Source organism: Pristiophorus japonicus, chromosome 11 (genome assembly GCF_044704955.1).
Source record: "Pristiophorus japonicus isolate sPriJap1 chromosome 11, sPriJap1.hap1, whole genome shotgun sequence".
Taxonomy (NCBI): Eukaryota; Metazoa; Chordata; class Chondrichthyes; family Pristiophoridae; genus Pristiophorus; species Pristiophorus japonicus.
Genome location: NC_091987.1, coordinates 166652606 through 166671598, shown reverse-complemented (window position 1 = coordinate 166671598; position 18993 = coordinate 166652606).

The following is an 18993-nucleotide window of genomic DNA, read 5'->3' as shown; positions in this document are numbered from 1 at the left end:
AGCTATGTGGCCTACTCCTGCTCCTAATTCTTATGTTCTAATGTTATGTTCCTCCTTTAAGCTGCTCCTTAAAACCTACATCTTAGACCAAGCTTTTGGTCATCTGCCGTAATTTCTTCTTATGTGGCTCGATGTCCGAGCTACACCATCAGGTTGTGGGTCAATGAGGTTTGTGTGGGTGGGGCTGGCCTGAGATACTGCTGCACCTTGGGGATGGGTCCGAGCTACTCCATTGGCTGCCTTTGTTCTGTCGCCATGACGACTATTCCCCATACCGGCTTCAAATTCCCGTTTGGGGCTGAAAGTCCGTTGAATTGAAACCAGATCTCTGGCCCTGGTCTGAAGACTCTTGTACAGGGGGCATGGTACTTCAGGTAGGGACCTGTGACCACTGGACTCTCTGTTCTTCAACCAAATGTGTGCAAAGGCCGTGCCCCCACCCCACCCCAAAACTCCAGGAGGGATAATATAAACGTCCCATTTGCTGTCCTATTGAGTTATAGTCCATGAGTAGTGAAGTTCTCCACATGCTCGTTAGTCTGGGATCAAACCTCTCCCCATTTACACGCAGGATTTGAGGGCACTCTCCATAACCCTCAATGACCCCAGTTATTACATTTCTGCTGCATTTGAGCTAAACTGTAAGTGGGAGAAAGTGTCCTACTGTTAATGCTGGTCAGACTTATTGGACAATGGCATGGGGAGCAACAAGATTTTCTTGTCCGGTGCGAACAGGCAGGTTAAAGGCTGGAGGTTGACCCAGTGTCCCTACCTCACACATTGTGCTCTCTTGTCAGATACGCGTCCACCTATTGTCTATTCTTGATTTACTCTACTGCTTTCTGGCTTTCAGTCTTTCCCTCGGTCTTCCTGAGGGCTCACAGTGAGGGACAGTACATGGGTCAGGGTCTGCCCAGGGTGATCCTGAGGGGCTCAAAGGGACAGACAGTACATGGGTCAGAGTCTGCCCAGGGTGATCCTGAGGGGCTCACAGGGACAGACAGTACATGGGTCAGGGTCTGCCCAGGGTGATCCTGAGGGGCTCACAGGGACAGACAGTACATGGGTCAGGGTCTGCCCAGGGTGATCCTGAGGGGCTCACAGGGAGGGACAGTACATGGGTCAGGGTCTGCCCAGGGTGATCCTGAGGGGCTCACAGGGACAGACAGTACATGGGTCAGGGTCTGCCCAGGGTGATCCTGAGGGGCTCACAGGGACAGACAGTACATGGGTCAGAGTCTGCCCAGGGTGATCCTGAGGGCTCACAGGGAGGGACAGTACATGGGTCAGGGTCTGCCCAGGGTGATCCTGAGGGGCTCACAGGGACAGACAGTACATGGGTCAGGGTCTGCCCAGGGTGATCCTGAGGGGCTCACAGGGACAGACAGTACATGGGTCAGAGTCTGCCCAGGGTGATCCTGAGGGCTCACAGGGAGGGACAGTACATGGGTCAGGGTCTGCCCAGGGTGATCCTGAGGGGCTCACAGGGAGGGACAGTACATGGGTCAGGGTCTGCCCAGGGTGATCCTGAGGGGCTCACAGGGAGACAATATATGGATCAGGGTCTACCCACGTTGGTTCCAGTCAGACACCATGGGTACTGAGGGCCTGACCCACTTCAGATACAGCTCCAAACGCAGAGAATTAAAATAAACTTGTACAATATTCGCTATACTTTATTCACCAGATGATGGAATGTCCTGTCTCTCAACACCTCTTTCCAATAACACCTTGTCTGTGGACTGCACACACACACACACACACAAAGCACATCGATACATCGGGGAAAGGTTGTAGACCAACATTGGCCAGCTCGATAGGAGTAAGTGACAATGACAGCCCCCACACCCCACCCCCACCTGTGCCTGGTGCTTGGCTTGTTTTAGTGCAAGAGGCTGAGGTGACCCTTCACCACCCTGCCCATCCAGGCCTTGTAGCTGCTATTTCCCATCATGCTGTGACTCACTGGGTCTCTCTCTCGCCTCTCAGTCAGAAGGTTGTTGGTTCAAATCCCACTACAGAGACTTGAGGCACAAAAATCCAGGCCGATGCTCCCAGTGGAAGGAGTTCCGTCTTTCAGAGGAGATGTCTGCTCTCAGGTGGATGTAAAAGATACCATGGCACTATTTCGAGGAAGAGCAGGGGAGATATCCCTGGTGTCCTGCCCAATACTTATCCCTCAATCAACATCACTACAAAAGATCATCTAGTCGGATTGCATTGTTGTTTGTGGGAGCTTGCTGTGTGCAAATTTCCTACATTACAGTGACAACAATTGACTGTAAAGCGCTTTGGGACGTCCTGAGGTCATGAAAGGCAATATAGAAATACAAGTCTTTCTTTTATGAGGCCGCTTAGTGGTGATATCATGTGACCATATTCCAGGTTTACCAGAGATTTGGAGCTGCCCCTCCCCAGTGTTGGTTCTCCAATGACCCAGCCACTCGCCTATGTCTCCTTGTACTGCTGCTGTTCTGTACAGGGGCCCATCACATGGACAAGTACCCAGCTTCAGCCCCCATGGAGTTGAATACGGATCAGCCGCCATTTGATTGAGTGGTGGACCAGTCTCAGTCAGGCCTCTGTTCTCTCACCACTTCACCGAAGGGCGCTGCTCAGCGCCGAGCTTATGGCTCACCTCTCACCGTAGGCAACTAGGTCCATACAGCAGAGCAGGGTCTCCGGTCGTCTTGTACCCCATGGCCACTGGACCAAGACCTCGCTCCGCTAATCCCGTGTGGTAGCCAGTGTGCAGCGGCCTCCCCATGTTAAAAGAATTCACGTACTGGCATCTTCCACCCTTGAAGATGACGTTCGGGACCTGGAACGTCAGGACCCCCATGGACAACTCCAACAGCGACAGACTGAACGCCACACTGCCATCGTTGTCAGGGAACTTTGACGCTTCGACATAGACATCGCCGCCCTAAGTGAGACCTGGTGGGCAGGGGAAGGCAAGCTCAAGGAACAATGTGGGTTTTGCCATCAAGAACGAGCTGGTCGACCGCTTCAGAGACTCCCCCTGCGGGATTAGCGAACGTCTCATGTCTCTCCCGCTCACTATCCCAGAACCAGTGCGCCACAGTTATGAGTGCGTACGCACCAACACTCAACGCAACAGATGAGGCCAAAGAGGGATTTTACTCCAGCCTCTAATAATCCCTGTTCCATGTCCCTACGGACGAAAAACTGATCCTCCTCGGCGACTTCAACGCCAGAGTTGGTAAGGACACAGCCCTCTGGGGAGGCGTGATCAGCAGAGAGGGGTAGGGAAAACCAACTCCAGCGTTACCCAGCTTCTGAAAAAATGCTGAGAATGACCTTGTCATCACCAACACCTTGTTCCGCCAGAGGGACAAATACAAGGCATCGTGGCAACACCCTCGCTCCAAGCATTGGCACTGGCTCGACTATGTTATTGTCCGAGCAAGGGACCGCAAGACGTGCGCATCACCCGCGCCATGACAGGAACTGGACGGAAGTTTTCCTCCAAGAGATGCCCTTGATTTCCATTTGAACTCTCTCTAACGTCAGACTGTTTGTTTTCCTGACTCGGACTCAGATTTAATTTCTGACTTTCTCTTAGATTTGTTTCCAGTACATTGGATGTAGGATATGCTACAGGTTCATCAAAACTATCTGATGAGTCAAAAATAATGGAATCACTCCCACCTTCAACTACTTCCATGTCTGTGGGTGAAATATGATCTGTTATGTATTTAACCCCTTGTAACCTTGCAAATTGCATCACATCTGACCACCAGAGGGCCTACCTGTTGGAGCCCCAAGGAATCCCAGCATCCCTTGGGAGTACAGTATATAAGCATGCCACCCACGGGGTACCTGCACTCTGGAACTACAATAAAGGAGCTAAGGTCACACTTGCTCATTACACACAGTACTCGGTCTGACCATTTATTATGAGTATAACAATTGGCGACGAGGTAACGATCCGTGCGAAAATGCAAAGAATAGTCGGCATCCTGGAGAAGTCCTCGGGGGGGGATAATTGGGAGGCCTTTGTGGAGAGACTCGATCAATACTTCCTAGCCAACGAGCTGAAAAGGGACGAGAACGCGACCAAACAAAGGGCGATCCTCCTAACCATCAGTGGGGCACTTCCTATAACCTCATGAAGAATCTCCTGGCCCCACCTAAACCACCACGTTTGCAGAAGAAGATCGGTCCACAGTGGATCAGACGGAATTGGAAACTCGTACGGAGGAGGCAGAGATGTACGGGGTACACACGTTCACAATGAAATGCCCACCAATAATGTTGAAAGTTGAACTGAACGGTATTCCAGTGTCTATGGAGCTGGACACAGGGGCAAGTCAGTCCATAATGAGTAAAACGGCCTTCAATAGGCTATGGGGGAAGCAGGCACACAGGCCCAAGCTCAGCCCCATTCACACGAAGTTAAGGACTTATACAAAGGAACTAATCCCGGTATTTGGCAGTGCTGAAGTCAAAGTCTCCTATGATGGAGCAGTACACTAACTCCCGCTATGGATTGTGCTAGGGGATGGCTCTATGTTATTTGGCAGAAGCTGGCTGGGGAAAATCCGCTGGAACTGGGACAACATCCGAGCGCTTTTGTCAGTTGATGACATCGCATGTACCCAGGTTCTAAGCAAGTTCCCATCGTTATTCGAGCCAGGCATTGGAAGTTTCTCAGGGGTGAAAGAGCAGATCCATTTCGTTCCTGGTATGTGACCCATACAAACGTAGAAACATAGAAAATAGGTGCAGGAGTAGGCCATTCGGCCCTTCGAGCCTGCACCACCATTCAATAAAATCATGGCTGATCATTCCCTCAGTACCCCTTTCCTGCTTTCTCTCCATACCCCTTGATCCCTTTAGCCATAAGGGCCATATCTAACTCCCTCCTGAATATATCCAATGAACTGGCATCAACAACTCTCTGCGGCAGGGAATTCCACAGGTTAACAACTCTCTGAGTGAAGAAGTTTCTCCTCATGTTAGTCCTAAATGGCCTAACCCTTATCCTAATACTGTGTCCCCTGGTTCTGGACTTCCCCAACATCGGGAACATTCTACCCGCATCTAACCTGGCCCGTACCGTAATAATCTTATACGTTTCTACGAGATCCCCTCTCAGCCTTCTAAATTCCAATGTATAAAGGCCCAGTTGATCCAATCTCTTCTCATATGTCAGTGCTGCCATCCCGGGAATCAGTCTGGTGAACCTTCGCTGCATACCCTCAATAGCAAGAACGTCTTTCCTCAGATTAGGAGACCAAAACTGAACACAATTTTCCAGGTGAAGCCTCACCAAGGCCCTGTACAACTGCAGTAAGACCTCCCTGCTCCTATACTAAAATCCCCTAGCTATGAAGGCCAACATACCATTTGCCTTCTTCACCGCCTGCTGTACCTGTATGCCAACTTTCAATGACTGATGAACCATGACACCCTGCAGGACCAATAGCCATCCACCACAAGGCTCTGTTGGTACCGTACATGATGCGTGAAAAAGTGGAAATCGAGCTGGACAGGCTGCACACGAGGGTATCATCGTGCCAATGGAGTTCAACGACTGGGCTAGTCCGATTGTTCCGGTACTCAAGGAGGACGGTACAGTTAGAATTTGCGGTGACTATAAAGTAACAATTAACCGTTTTTCACTGCAGGACCAATACCCGCTACCCAAGGCAGACGACCTATTTGCAACCCTGGCTGGAGGGAAGACGTTCATCAAACATGACGCAAGAGCTGGAGAAGTCTTCGAAAAGCCTCACCTGCATCAACACGCACAAAGGTCTATTTATTTACAACCGGGTTTCGTTCGGCTGCAGCGATTTTTCAGTGAAACATGGACAGCCTGCTAAAGTGGTTACTTTTACAGTGGTTTTCCAGGACTACATATCTGTTACAGGTCAGGACATCATGGAGCACTTGAAGAACTTGGAGGAGTTTCTTAGTCGGTTGGATCGCGTGGGGCTCAGGTTGAAACGCTCGGTGTGTGTTTTCCTGACACAGGACGTCGAATTTTTAGGAAGAAGGGTCGCAGCAGATGGTATCAGACCCACCGTCGCCAAGACAGAGGCCGTCAAGAATGCGCCGCGACCACGGAATGTGACGGAGCTGCGGGTGTTTCTGGGATTCCTTAACTACTTCGGTAATTTCCTACCTGGATTAAGCACCTACTAGAACCCCTGCATGCGCCACTGCGCAAGGGAGACGACTGGGTTTGGGGGAATTCAGATGAGATTGCCTTTAAGAAAGCCAGAAATTTACTGTGTTCAAACAAACTGCTTGTCCTTTATAACCCATGTAAACGACTAGTGTTAGCGTCATCATACGGGGTCGGGTGTGTGTTACAACAGGTTAATGAATCGGGAATTTTGCAACCAGTTGCGTATGCATCTAGGAGTTTGTCAAAGGCAGAAATGGCCTACAGCATGGTTGAAAAAGAGGCTCTGGCATGCGTTTACTGGGTAAAGAAAATGCACCAGTACTTGTTTGGCCTCAAGTTCAAACTTGAAACAAACCACAAGCCGCTCATATTGCTATTCTTGGAGAGCAAAGGGATCAATATCAATGCCTCTGTCCGCATCCAAAGATGGGGCGCTACTCTGTCAGCATACAACTATGTAATTCGCCACAGACCAGGCACAGAGAACTGCACAGATGTTCTCAGTCGGCTACCGTTGCCCACCACCGGGGTGGAAATGGCACAGCTAGCGGACTTGCTTATGGTCATGGAGGCATTTGAGAACGAGAAATTCCCCGTTACGGCCCGCCAAATCAGGACCTGGACCAGCCAGGATCCTTTACTGGCCCTGGTAAAAAACTGTGTCCTCCATTGGAGCTGGTCGATGTCCCAGTGGAGATGCAGGAGGCGATTAAGCCATTCCATAGACGCAAAGATGAGCTGTCCCTGCTGTCTCTTGTGGGGTAATCGTGTGGTTTTGCCCAAGAAAAGCAGAGACACATTTATTGGGGAACTACACAGCACCCACCCAGGCATCGTGATGATGAAAGCCATGGCCAGATCCCACGTGTGGTGGCCAGGCATCAACTCAGATTTAGAGTCATGTGTACGCCAGTGCAACACTTGCTCTCAGTTGAGCAATGCACCCAGAGAGGCACCACAAAGTTTATGGTCCTGGCCATCCAAACCGTGGTCGAGGATCCGTGTAGACTATGCAGGCTCATTCCGAAGCAAAATGTTTTTGGTTGTCGTGGATGCTTACTCAAAATGGATTGAATGTGCAATAATGTCTGGAAGCACGCCCATAACCACCATTGGAAGTCTACGAGCTATGTTTGCCACGCACGGCCTGCCCGATGTCCTAGTCAGCAACAATGGGTCGTGCTTCACCAGTGCCGAATTCAAAGAATTCATGACCCGCAATGGGATCAAACATGTCACATCTGCGCCGTTCAAGCCCGCATCCAACAGCTAGGCAGAACGGACATTCCAGACCATCTAGCAAAGCTTGAAACGCGTGTCGGAAGGCTCCCTGCAGAGTACTGCTCGACTACTGCACCAGACCCCACTCACTTACAGGGATTCCCCCAGCCGAGCTGCTCATGAAAAGGGCGCTTAAAACAAGGCTTTCTCTGGTCCACCCTCATCTACATGATCACGTGGAGGACAAGCGGCATCAACAAAGTGTGTACCCTGACCGCGCAAACTTGTCACGCAATATTGCGATCAACTATCCTGTGTTTGTGCTCAATTATGGACATGGTTCCAAATGGCTTGCTGGCAAAGATGGGAGTAGGGTGTTTCAGGTCAAACTGACCAATGGACAAACGCACAGAAAAAACTTGGACCAAATTAAACTGTGGTTCACCAACAGCTATGTACAACCCGAAGAAGACACCACCAACTTTGACCTTCCAACACACACACAAGTGGCAACTGACATCACAGTTGACCATGAAACAGAACTCATCATCCCCAGCAGCCTGGCAAGGCCGCTGCCCAACAGCCCAATAAAGAACTGATCAACCCAACCACACCAACATTTGTATCGAGACAATCGACAAGGGAACGCAGAGCCCCAGATCGTCTCACCTTGTAAATAAGTGTATTGTTGACTTCACAGGGGAGTGATGTTATGTATTTAACCCCTTGTAACCTTGTAACCTGCATCACACCTAGCCACCAGAGGGCCTACCTGTTGGAGTCCCAAGGAATCCCAGCATCCCTTGGGAGTACAGTATATAAGCAGGCCACCCACAAGTTACCTGCACTCTGGAACTACAATGAAGGAGCTAAGGTCACACTTGCTCATTACACACAGTACTCGGTCTGACCATTTCTTATGAGTATAACATGATCAATGTGAACAAACCTAACCTGTCCATTATCAAACATCTTGACCAAATATGTGCGAGGGCCACAACTCTTCCTGGTCATTTATGGTGTTGGTTCTTCACTCTCACCTTCTGATTTAATTTCACACTTCTCTCTTTTACTCTACCTCTATCATGATTCTCTTTCTGTCTTAATTGTGTCTCTTCTACGGACTGTGCCAAGTTTGGTTTTAACAACGAGAATCTGGTTCGTGGCTGTCATTTGAGAAACAACTCTGCTGGTGTTCTACCTGTAGTTGTGTGAGGAGTATTACGATAAGTTATTAGAAAATTAGCCAATTTGTGATCCAATGACAATTGTCGTTTCTTTGGATTTGGATCCAACATCTGTTTGATGAGGGCACGTTTTACAATTTGTACAGAGCGCTCTGCTGCACCATTCGAAGCAGGATGGTACAGTGGGACCTTGGTATGTTTCACACCATTTTTGCTCGTGAACTATGCAAATTCTTCTGAACGAAATTGTGGTCCGTTATCCGAAACAATTTCTTCTGGGAGGCTAAATGAAGAAAATAAACTTCGCAAAATGTCTAATGTTTTACTTGTTGTTATTTTGCACATTGGAAACACCTCGACCCACTTCGAATGGCTATCAATCACAATGAACACTTGTTGCCCTTCTAGCTCAGCAAAATCGATATGTAGCCTTTGCCACACCCTGGGAGGCCACTTCCATGGCTGTAATTGTAATGATGGTGGTTGCTTGCTTACCAATTGATATGTCGTACACTGACTGACGATGTACTCTATATCTTTATCAAGACCTGGCCACCATAAGTAACTGCGTGCAAAACTCTTGGTCAAGCACATTCCCAGGTGCTGGCCATGGATGCCTCCTAATAATTTGGATCTGAATTTATTTGGTATAACCACTCTTGCACCCCACATGATGCAATCTTTATCGATGGATAATTCATTTCTACGAATGAAGAATGGATGAATATCGTTGTCTGTTACCTGGTTTGGCCATCCGTTTGCAATATAATTATACATCTTTGACATAACTGGGTCACGTTTGGTTGCCCTCCCAATCTCTTCAGCTGTGACAGGCAGTTCATCGATGTATGGAAAATAGAACACCTCTTCCCTGTCGGGTATAACTTGTGATGAGGAAGGCAATCTAGACATTGCATCAGCATTACTGTGATCAGCTGATCATCTGTATTCAATATATATATATGCTGACAAAATCAAAGCCCATTTCTGCATTCGGGCTGCAGCTAATGTTAGAACTGGGGACTTTAGATGGAGGATTGTTGTCAGGGGAGAGTAAACTTATGACCATACAAGCATTTGTGGAATTTCTTGATGCTAAAAATTAATGCCAAAGCTTCCCTTTCGAGTTGCGCATAATTACGCTCACTGGCACTGAGAGTGCGTGAAGCAAAAGCAATTGGTCTCTCCTTCCTACTACGTAATACATGAGAGATTACTGCCCCAACTCCATATGGAGAGGCATCACATGCTAGCTTGATCTCCTGCGATACGTCATAGTGAACTAGTATAGTATTAGGCAGTCCCTCGTATCGAGGATGACCTGCTTCCACACCAAAAATAGATGAGTTCACAGGTGTTTCAATGAGGGACCTGACAATCTAGGTCCTGAACTACATACTAAAGGGTGGAAGATGCCTGTGCATGGATTCTTTTAATGTGGGATGGCCATTGCACACCAGCCACTACACAGGCTTGACAGAGCTAGGTCTTGATCCAGTGGCAAGGGTTAACCAAGACGACTGGAGACCAAGCTCTGTTGCACAGACCCAGTGCGCACACATGCTCCTACTATCCATAGATCGCAGTGTGGGGTGGCCCGTGCTGCCCCTGGGCCCTTGCCTCTTCTGGGCCCTGAACTCTTGCTTCTCCTGGGCCTCGATCACAACGCTCCTGGGCCCCGATCTCTCACTGCTCCTCAGCCCCGATCAAAAATGGAGCAGTTAGAAACAGGACATCAATTAGTCTGCTCATCTTGGAGACATCAAATATCAACACTGTTATTTGAAATATCAAAATATTAAACTCCAGCCTAGTTGAAGGGTTATTAACATCAGCAGAAACAAACGCCAACTAATGAACACGATTCAGCAGGATCTGAATAACAGCAGAATCCAAACCCTGCAGTCACTTGTGAACTCGCTGGTGTCTCAGCAGGTTGGCTGAATGAGTGAAACCCTCACCACACTTTGAGCAGGTGAACGGACTAACATGGTGCTTTATACCAAGTTGCTTTTACACTCCTTGAATGCTGTATTGCATTCTTTTGACCATTTCCAATGGACCTGTTTTTTCAATAGTTAATTCAGTTGATGCAATACTGTAGCCAAATTTGGTAGGAACTTCCCATAATAGTTCAAAAGACCCAAAAATGATCAAAGTTTAGTGACATTCTTGGGAGTGGGCGCATTTCTGATTGAATCCAGTTTTTCCTTGGTTGGATGTCATCATCATCAGCATAGGCAGTCCCTCGAAGCGAGGATGACTTGCTTCCTGGCCAAAAAGGGATGAGTTCACAGGTGTTTCAAAGAAGAACCAAATATAGAAACATAGAAACATAGAAAATAGGTGCAGGAGTAGGTCATTCAGCCCTTCGGGCCTGCATCACCATTCAATAGGATCATGGCTGATCATTCTTTCAGTACCCCTTTCCTGCTTTCTCTCCATACCCCTTGATCCCTTTAGCCGTAAGGGCCATATCTAACTCCCTCTTGAATATATCCAATGAACTGGCATCAACAACTCTCTGCGGCAGGGAATTCCACAGGTTAACAACTCTCTGAGTGAAGAAGTTCCTCCTCATGTTAGTCCTAAATGGCCTAACTCTTATCCTAAGACTGTGTCCCCTGGTTCTGGACTTCCCCAACATCGGGAACATTCTACCCGCATCTAACCTATCCCGTCCCGTCAGAATCTTATATGTTTCTATGAGATCCCCTCTCATCCTTCTAAATTCCAATGTATAAAGGCACAGTTGATCCAATCTCTCCTCATATGTCAGTGCTGCCATCCCGGGAATCAGTCTGGTGAACCTTCGCTGCACACTCTCAATAGCAAGAACGTCTTTCCTCAGATTAGGAGACCAAAACTGAATATTCCAGGTGAGGTCTCACCAAGGCCCTGTACAACTGCAGTAAGACCTCCCTGCTCCTATACTCAAATCCCCTAGCTATAAAGGCCAACATACCATTTGATTTCTTCACCGCCTGCTGTACCTGCATGCCAACTTTCAATGATTGATGAACCATGACACCCAGGCCTCATTGCACCTCCCCTTTTCCTAATCTGCCACCATTCAGATAATATTCTGCCTTCGTGTTTTTGCCCCCAATCTGGATAACCTCACATTTATCCACATTATACTGCATCTGCCATGCATTTGCCCACTCACCTAACCTGTCCAAATCACCCTGTAGCCTCTTAGCATCCTCCTCACGGCTCACACCACCACCCACTTTAGTGTCATCTGCAAACTTGGAGATATTACACTTAATTCCTTCATCTAAATCATTAATAGAAGCATAGAAACATAGAAAATAGGTTCAGGAGTAGGCCATTCGGCCCTTCTAGCCTGCACCGCTATTCAATGAGTTCATGGCTGAACATGCAACTTCAGTACCCCATTCCTGCTTTCTCGCCATACCCCTTGATCCCCCAAGTAGTAAGGACGACATCTAACTCCTTTTTGAATATATTTAGTGAATTGGCCTCAACAACTTTCTGTGATAGAGAATTCCACAGGTGCACCATTCTCTGGGTGAAGAAGTTTCTCCTCATCTCGGTCCTAAATGGCTTACCCCTTATCCTTACACTATGACCCCTGGTTCTGGACTTCCCCAACATTGGGAACATTCTTCCTGCATCTAACCTGTCTAAACCCATCAGAATTTTAAACGTTTCTATGAGGTCCCCTCTCATTCTTCTGAACTCCAGTGAATACAAGCCCAGTTGATCCAGTCTTTCTTGATAGGTCAGTCACACCATCCCGGGAATCAGTCTGGTGAAGCTTCGCTGCACTCCCTCAACAGCAAGAATGTCCTTCCTCAGGTTAGGAGACTGAAACTGTACACAATACTCCAGGTGTGGCCTCACCAAGGCCCTGTACAACTGTAGCAATACCTCCCTGCCCCTGTACTCAAATCCCCTCGCTAGGAAGGCCAACATGCCATTTGCTTTCTTAACCGCCTGCTGTACCTGCATGCCAACCTTCAATGACTGATGTACCATGACACCCAGGTCTCGTTGCACCTCCCCTTTTCCTAATCTGTCACCATTCAGATAATAGTCTGTCTCTCTGTTTTTACCACCAAAGTGGATAACCTCACATTTATCCACATTATACTTCATCTGCCATGCATTTGCCCACTCTCCTAACCTATCCAAGTCACTCTGCAGCCTCATAGCATCCTCCTCGCAGCTCACACTGCCACCCAACTTAGTATCATCCGCAAATTTGGAGATACTACATTTAATCCCCTCATCTAAATCATTAATGTACAGTGTAAACAGCTGGGGCCCCAGCACAGAACCTTGCGGTACCCCACTAGTCACCACCTGCCATTCTGAAACGTATCCATTTACTCCGACTCTTTGCTTCCTGTCTGACAACCAGTTCTCAATCCATGTCAGCACACTACCCCCAATCCCATGTGCTTTAACTTTGCACATTAATCTCTTGTGTGGGACCTTGTCGAAAGCCTTCTGAAAGTCCAAATATACCACATCAACTGGTTCTCCCTTGTCCACTCTACTGGAAACATCCTCAAAAAATTCCAGAAGATTTGTCGAGCATGATTTCCCTTTCACAAATCCATGCTGACTTGGACCTATCATGTCACCTCTTTCCAAATGCGCTGCTATGACATCCTTAATAATTGATTCCATCATCTTACCCACTACCAATGTCAGGCTGACTGGTCTATAATTCCTTGTTTTCACTCTCCCTCCTTTTTTAAAAAGTGGGGTTACATTGGCTACCCTCCACTCGATAGGAACTGATCCAATGGAATGTTGGAAAATGATTGTCAATGCATCCGCTATTTCCAAGGCCACCTCCTTAAGTACTCTGGGATGCAGTCCATCAGGCCCTGGGGATTTATCGGCCTTCAATCCCATCAATTTCCCCAACATAATTTCCCGACTAATAAGGATTTCCCTCAGTTCCTCCTCCTTACTAGACCCTCTGACCCCTTTTATATCCGGAAGGTTGTTAGTGTCCTCCTTAGTGAATACCGAACCAAAGTACTTGTTCAATTGGTCCGCCATTTCTTTGTTCCCCGTTATGACTTCCCCTGATTCTGACTTAATGTATATTGTAAAGAGCTGGGGATCCAGCACTGAGCCCTGCGGCACTCCACTAGTCACTGTCTGCCATTCTGAAAAGGACCTGTTTATCCCGACTCTCTGCTTCCTGTCTGCCAACTAGTTCTCTATCTACGTCAGTACATTACCCCCAATACCATGTGCTTTGATTTTGCACGCCAATCTCTTGTGTGGGATCTTGTCAAAAGCCTTTTGAAAGGCAAATACACCACATCCACTGGTTCTCCCTTTCCCGCCGAATAAGGATATCCTTCAGTTCCTCCTTCTCAGTAGATCCTCGGTCCTCTAGTACATCTGGAAGGTTATTTGTGTCTTCCTTCGTGAAGACAGAACCAAAGTATTTGTTCAATTGGTCTGCCATTTCTTTGTTCCCATTATAAATTCACCTTAATCCGATTGCAAGGGACCTATGTTTGTTTTCACTAATCTTTTTCTCTTCACATATCTATAGAAGCTTTTGCAGTCAGTTTTTATGTTCCCGGCAAGCTTCCTCTCCTTCTCTATTTTCCCCCTCTTAAATAAACCCTTAGTCCTTCTCTGCTGAATTCTAAATTTCTCCCAGTCCTCAGGTTTGCTGCTTTTTCTGGCCAATTTATATGCCTCTTCCTTGGATTTAACACAATCCTTAATTTCCCTTGTCAGCCATGGTTGAGCCACCTTCCCCATTTTATTTTTGCTGCAGCCAGAGATGTACAATTGTTGAAGTTCATCCATGTGATCTTTAAATGTTTGCCATTGCCTATCCACCGTCAACCCTTTAAGTATCATTTGCCAGTCTATTCTAGCCAATTCACGCCTCATACCGTCGAAGTTACCTTTCCTCAAGTTCAGGACCCTAGTTTCTGAATTAACTATGTCACTCTCCATCTTAATAAAGAATTCTACCATATTACGGTCACTCTTCCCCAAGGGGCCTCACACAACAAGATTGCTAATTAGTCCCTTCTCATTACACATCACCCAGTCTAGGATGGCCAGCTCTCTTGTTGGTTCCTCGACATATTGTTCTTGAAAACCATCCCTAATACACTCCAGGAAATCCTCCTCCACCGCATCGCTACCAGTTTGGTTAGCCCAATCAATATGTAGATTAAAGTCGCCCATGATAACTGCTGTAACTTTATTGCTCGCACCCTTATTTCTTGTTTGATGCTGTCCCCAACCTCACTACTACTGTTTGGTGGTCTGTACACAACTCCCACTAGCGTTTTCTGCCCTTTGGTATTCCGCAGCTCCACCCATACCGATTCCACATCATCCAAGCTGATGTCCCTCTTTACTATTGCATTAATTTCCTTTCTGTCTATCCTTCCTAAATGTTGAATACCCCTGAATGTTGAGTTCCCAGCCTTGGTCACCCTGGAGCCATGTCTCCGTGATGCCAATTACATCATATCCATTAACTGCTATCTGCGCAGTTAATTCATCCACCTTATTCCGAATACTCCTCGCATTAAGGCACAGAGCCTTCAGGCTTGTCTTTTTAACATACTTTGCCCCTTTATAATTTTTCTGTAATGTGGCCCTTTTTGCTTTTGCTTTGGGTTTCACTGCCCTCCACTTTTACTTTTCTTCTTTCTATCTTTTGCTTCTGCCCACATTCTACTTCCCTCTGTCTCCCTGCATAGGTTCCCACCCCCCTGCCATATTAGTTTAACCCCTCCCCAACAGCACTAGAAAACACTTCCACTCGGATATTGGTTCCGGTCCTGCCCAGGTGCAGACAGTCTGGTTTGTACTGGTCCCACCTCCCCCAGAACCGGTTCCAATGTCCCAGGAATTTGCACCACTCCTCAAGCCACGTATTCATCTGCACTATCCTGCGATTCCTACTCTGACTAGCACGTGGCACTGGTAGCAATCCTGAGATTACTACTTTTGAGGTCCTACTTTTTAATTTAGCTCCTAGTCCCTTAATTCGACTTGTAGGACCTCATCCTGTCTTTTTACCTATATCGTTGGTACCTATATGCACCACGACAACTGGCTGTTCACCTCCCTCTTCAAAATGTCCTGCACCCGCTCCAAGACATCCTTGACCCTTGCACCAGGGAGGCAACATACCATCCTGGAGTCTCGGTTGCGGCCGCAGAAATGCCTATATATTCCCCTTACAATCGAATCCCCTATCACTATAGCTCTCCCACTCTTTTTCCTGCCCTCCTGTGCAGCAGAGCCACCCATGGTGCCATGAACTTGGCTGCTGCTGCTTTCCCCTGATGAGTCATCCCCCTCAACAATACCCAAAGTGGTGTATCTGTTTTGCAGGGGGATGACCGCAGGGGACCCCTGCACTACTTTCCTTCCACTGCTCTTCCTATTGGTTACCCATCCCCTATCTGGCTGTGTACCCTTTACCAGCGGTAAGACCAACTCACTAAACGTGCTAGTCATGTCATCCTCAGCATCACGGATGCTCTGGAGTGAATCCACCCGCGGCTCCAGTGCCGCAATGCAGTCTGTCAGATGCTGCAGGTGGTGCACTTCCCACACATTTAGTCGTCAGGGACACTGGAAGCGTCCCTGACTTCCCACATAGCACAGGAGGAGCATAACAAGTGCCGAGCTCTGGTGCCATGACTTAACCCCTAGATTAACTTAATTTATCAACAACAATGCTAAAGGTTACTTACTGATTCCTATTCTGACTAGCACGTGACACTGGTAGCAATCCTGGGATTACTACTTTTGAGGTCATACGTTTTAATTTAGCTCCTAGCTCCCTAAATTCGTCTCGTAGGACATCATCCCGTTTTTTACCTATATTGTTGGTAACTATTCCAGATCCCGAACTATATCTTGGAGGGTGGAAGATGCCTGTGCTTGGATTTTTTTAACGTGTGGTGGCCGTTGCATACCAGCCACCGCAAGGCCTTGACAGAGCTAGGTATTGGTCCAGTGGCAAGGATTACCCCAGATGACTGGAGACCAGCTCTGCTGCACAGACTGAGCGCGCACACATATCGCAGTGTGGGTTGGCCCGTGCTGCTTCTGGGCCCTCGCCTCTTCTGGGCCCCAGACTCATGCCTCTCCTGGGCCCAAGTCACTGGGACCGGGGTTGGATGTAAACCATCTTTGTCTACTCTGTACCCTAAGTACTCCACTGAGTTTTGAAATAACTCACACTTGCGAGCAGCCACTCGTACTCTGTGCTTCTCTAGCTGTTTGAGGACTTCATTCAATATGTTATTATGAATTTGCCTATTTGATGCTGAAATTACTGTGTCATCTAAATAACATACTACCCTTTCAATAGCTTGCAAAATCTGGTTCATCACCCCTTGGAATATGGCAGGGGCGGAAGACACTCCAAATGGTAGCCTATTAAATTGATATAGGCCTAGATGAGTATTTATAGTTAAGCATGACTTGGATTCCTCAACTAGTTCAAGCTGTAAGTAGGCATTCGTCAGATCGAGCTTTGAGAAAATCTGACCCCCTGTCAGTGTTGTGAACAAATCTTCCATATTCGGCAATGTATTGGGGACATTATCCTCTAGAACCTGGTTTACGGTTACTTTATAATCACCACCCAATCTTACCTTACCTTCGGACTTAGGTACAACAACAATGGGTGCAGCCCAATTACATCGATCTATCTTAGAAATAATGTTCTCAGTCGCTAGTCTTTTGAGTTCTTGATCAACTTTCTCCTTGAGTGCATATGGTACGGAACGTGGCTTGTAGTAAACCGATTTAGTGTCCTTCTGTACCCTGACACTCGCCTTGAAGCCTTGGATCGGACTGCCCGTTTCACAGAATACCTTCGGATAATTCTTGATGACATCATCCTTTGACGCAAATCTCATTTTGATATGAAAAATCTCACTCCAATCCAGCTTCAGTGATCCCAACCAATTTCTTCCTAGTAAGGCAGGCTTGTCTCCTGCCACCAGTATTCGAGGCATACTCTGAACTTGATCCTTGTATTTCACCGGTACGGTGATATGACCTACCACAGGAATGTTCTCTCTCAAGTAGCCTCGCAGCTCTATCTTGGCTTTCTCCAATGGGAAATCCAGCAATTTGTCGAGGTATAGCGACTCCGGTACTACACTCATGGATGCATCAGTGTCGATTTCCATGGCTATCTTAAATCCTCCAACATCTATGTGGATTATGATACTTTTCGAATCACCATCCATTAACCTCGTGCTCCTGATGATGTTTAACTCTAACATCTCCTCATCCTGTTGTTGTTCTTCCATGCTATGTAGTCTCTGGGGATTTCTACTCATAGCTTTGCAAGCTGGTTTACCCTTCAGACAGCATGCCTTCACAAGATGCCCAGTTTTCCTGCAGACGAAACACTCTGCCTTCTCACATATGGACAACTTTGAGCACTGTGTTGTCCCAGACACCGATAGCAGGACTTCAATGCTCTGTTCCCATTTCCAGTTTCTGAGACTTTGGGGCCACACCGCCTTTTACTTTGAATCTGCAGGCGATTCACCTCGGTTGTCTGATGATTGAAATTAGTATGAAATTCTTGGGAATATTGGTCGGTCATGCTCAACGACCTAGCTGTCTGACAAGCTAAATCATAAGTCAAATCAGGCATTGTCAATAATTTCCTTCTGATAGCATCATTTTTCATCCCACAAACAAAGCAGTCTCGCAATGCTCGGTTCTGAAAGTCTCCAAAATTACAGATAGCTTTTTTAATGCTACAATGTACACACTGATATTTTCTTCGGCCTTCTGATTTTATATTCCGAAACGATAACTTTCAGCAATTTCTAACGGAACGGGACTGTAAAGTTGTTCTAGCTTAGTTAGAATCTGTTTCAGCGTTCTATCCTTTGGCTTGTCAGGCACAAGCACATTTATCAGTGTTTCATACAACTCAGGCCCAGCCTCAGTTAGGAATATAGCTCTTTTTCATTCCAACACCGCCCGGTTATTGTCTTCATTACCGGGAATTTCGATGATATTATTTGCAGTGAAAAACATTTCTATCCGATCCACATACGCTCTGAAACTTTCACAGTCACGTTGAAATTCCTCACATGCACTATAATTCCCATAGGGGCAGCCATTTTGACTCTTGCAGTTTAACCAAGTGTGCTCATAATTTACCTCGGATTTGTAGCTGTCTCCAAAAATAGAGAAGCTCTCAAAGTCTCTCTGTCAGCTGGCTGAATCCTTCAACAACAAAAATTTCAGCTTTGTAATATCCAATTACATCCCATTCCCGTTGCCAATATCAATACCAAGGTTAGTGGGAAACTAGAGGATTGGGAAAATTTTAAGCAACAGCAAAGAATGACTAAAAAAGCAATAAAGAAAGGGAAGATAGATTACGAAGGTAAACTTGCGCAAAAC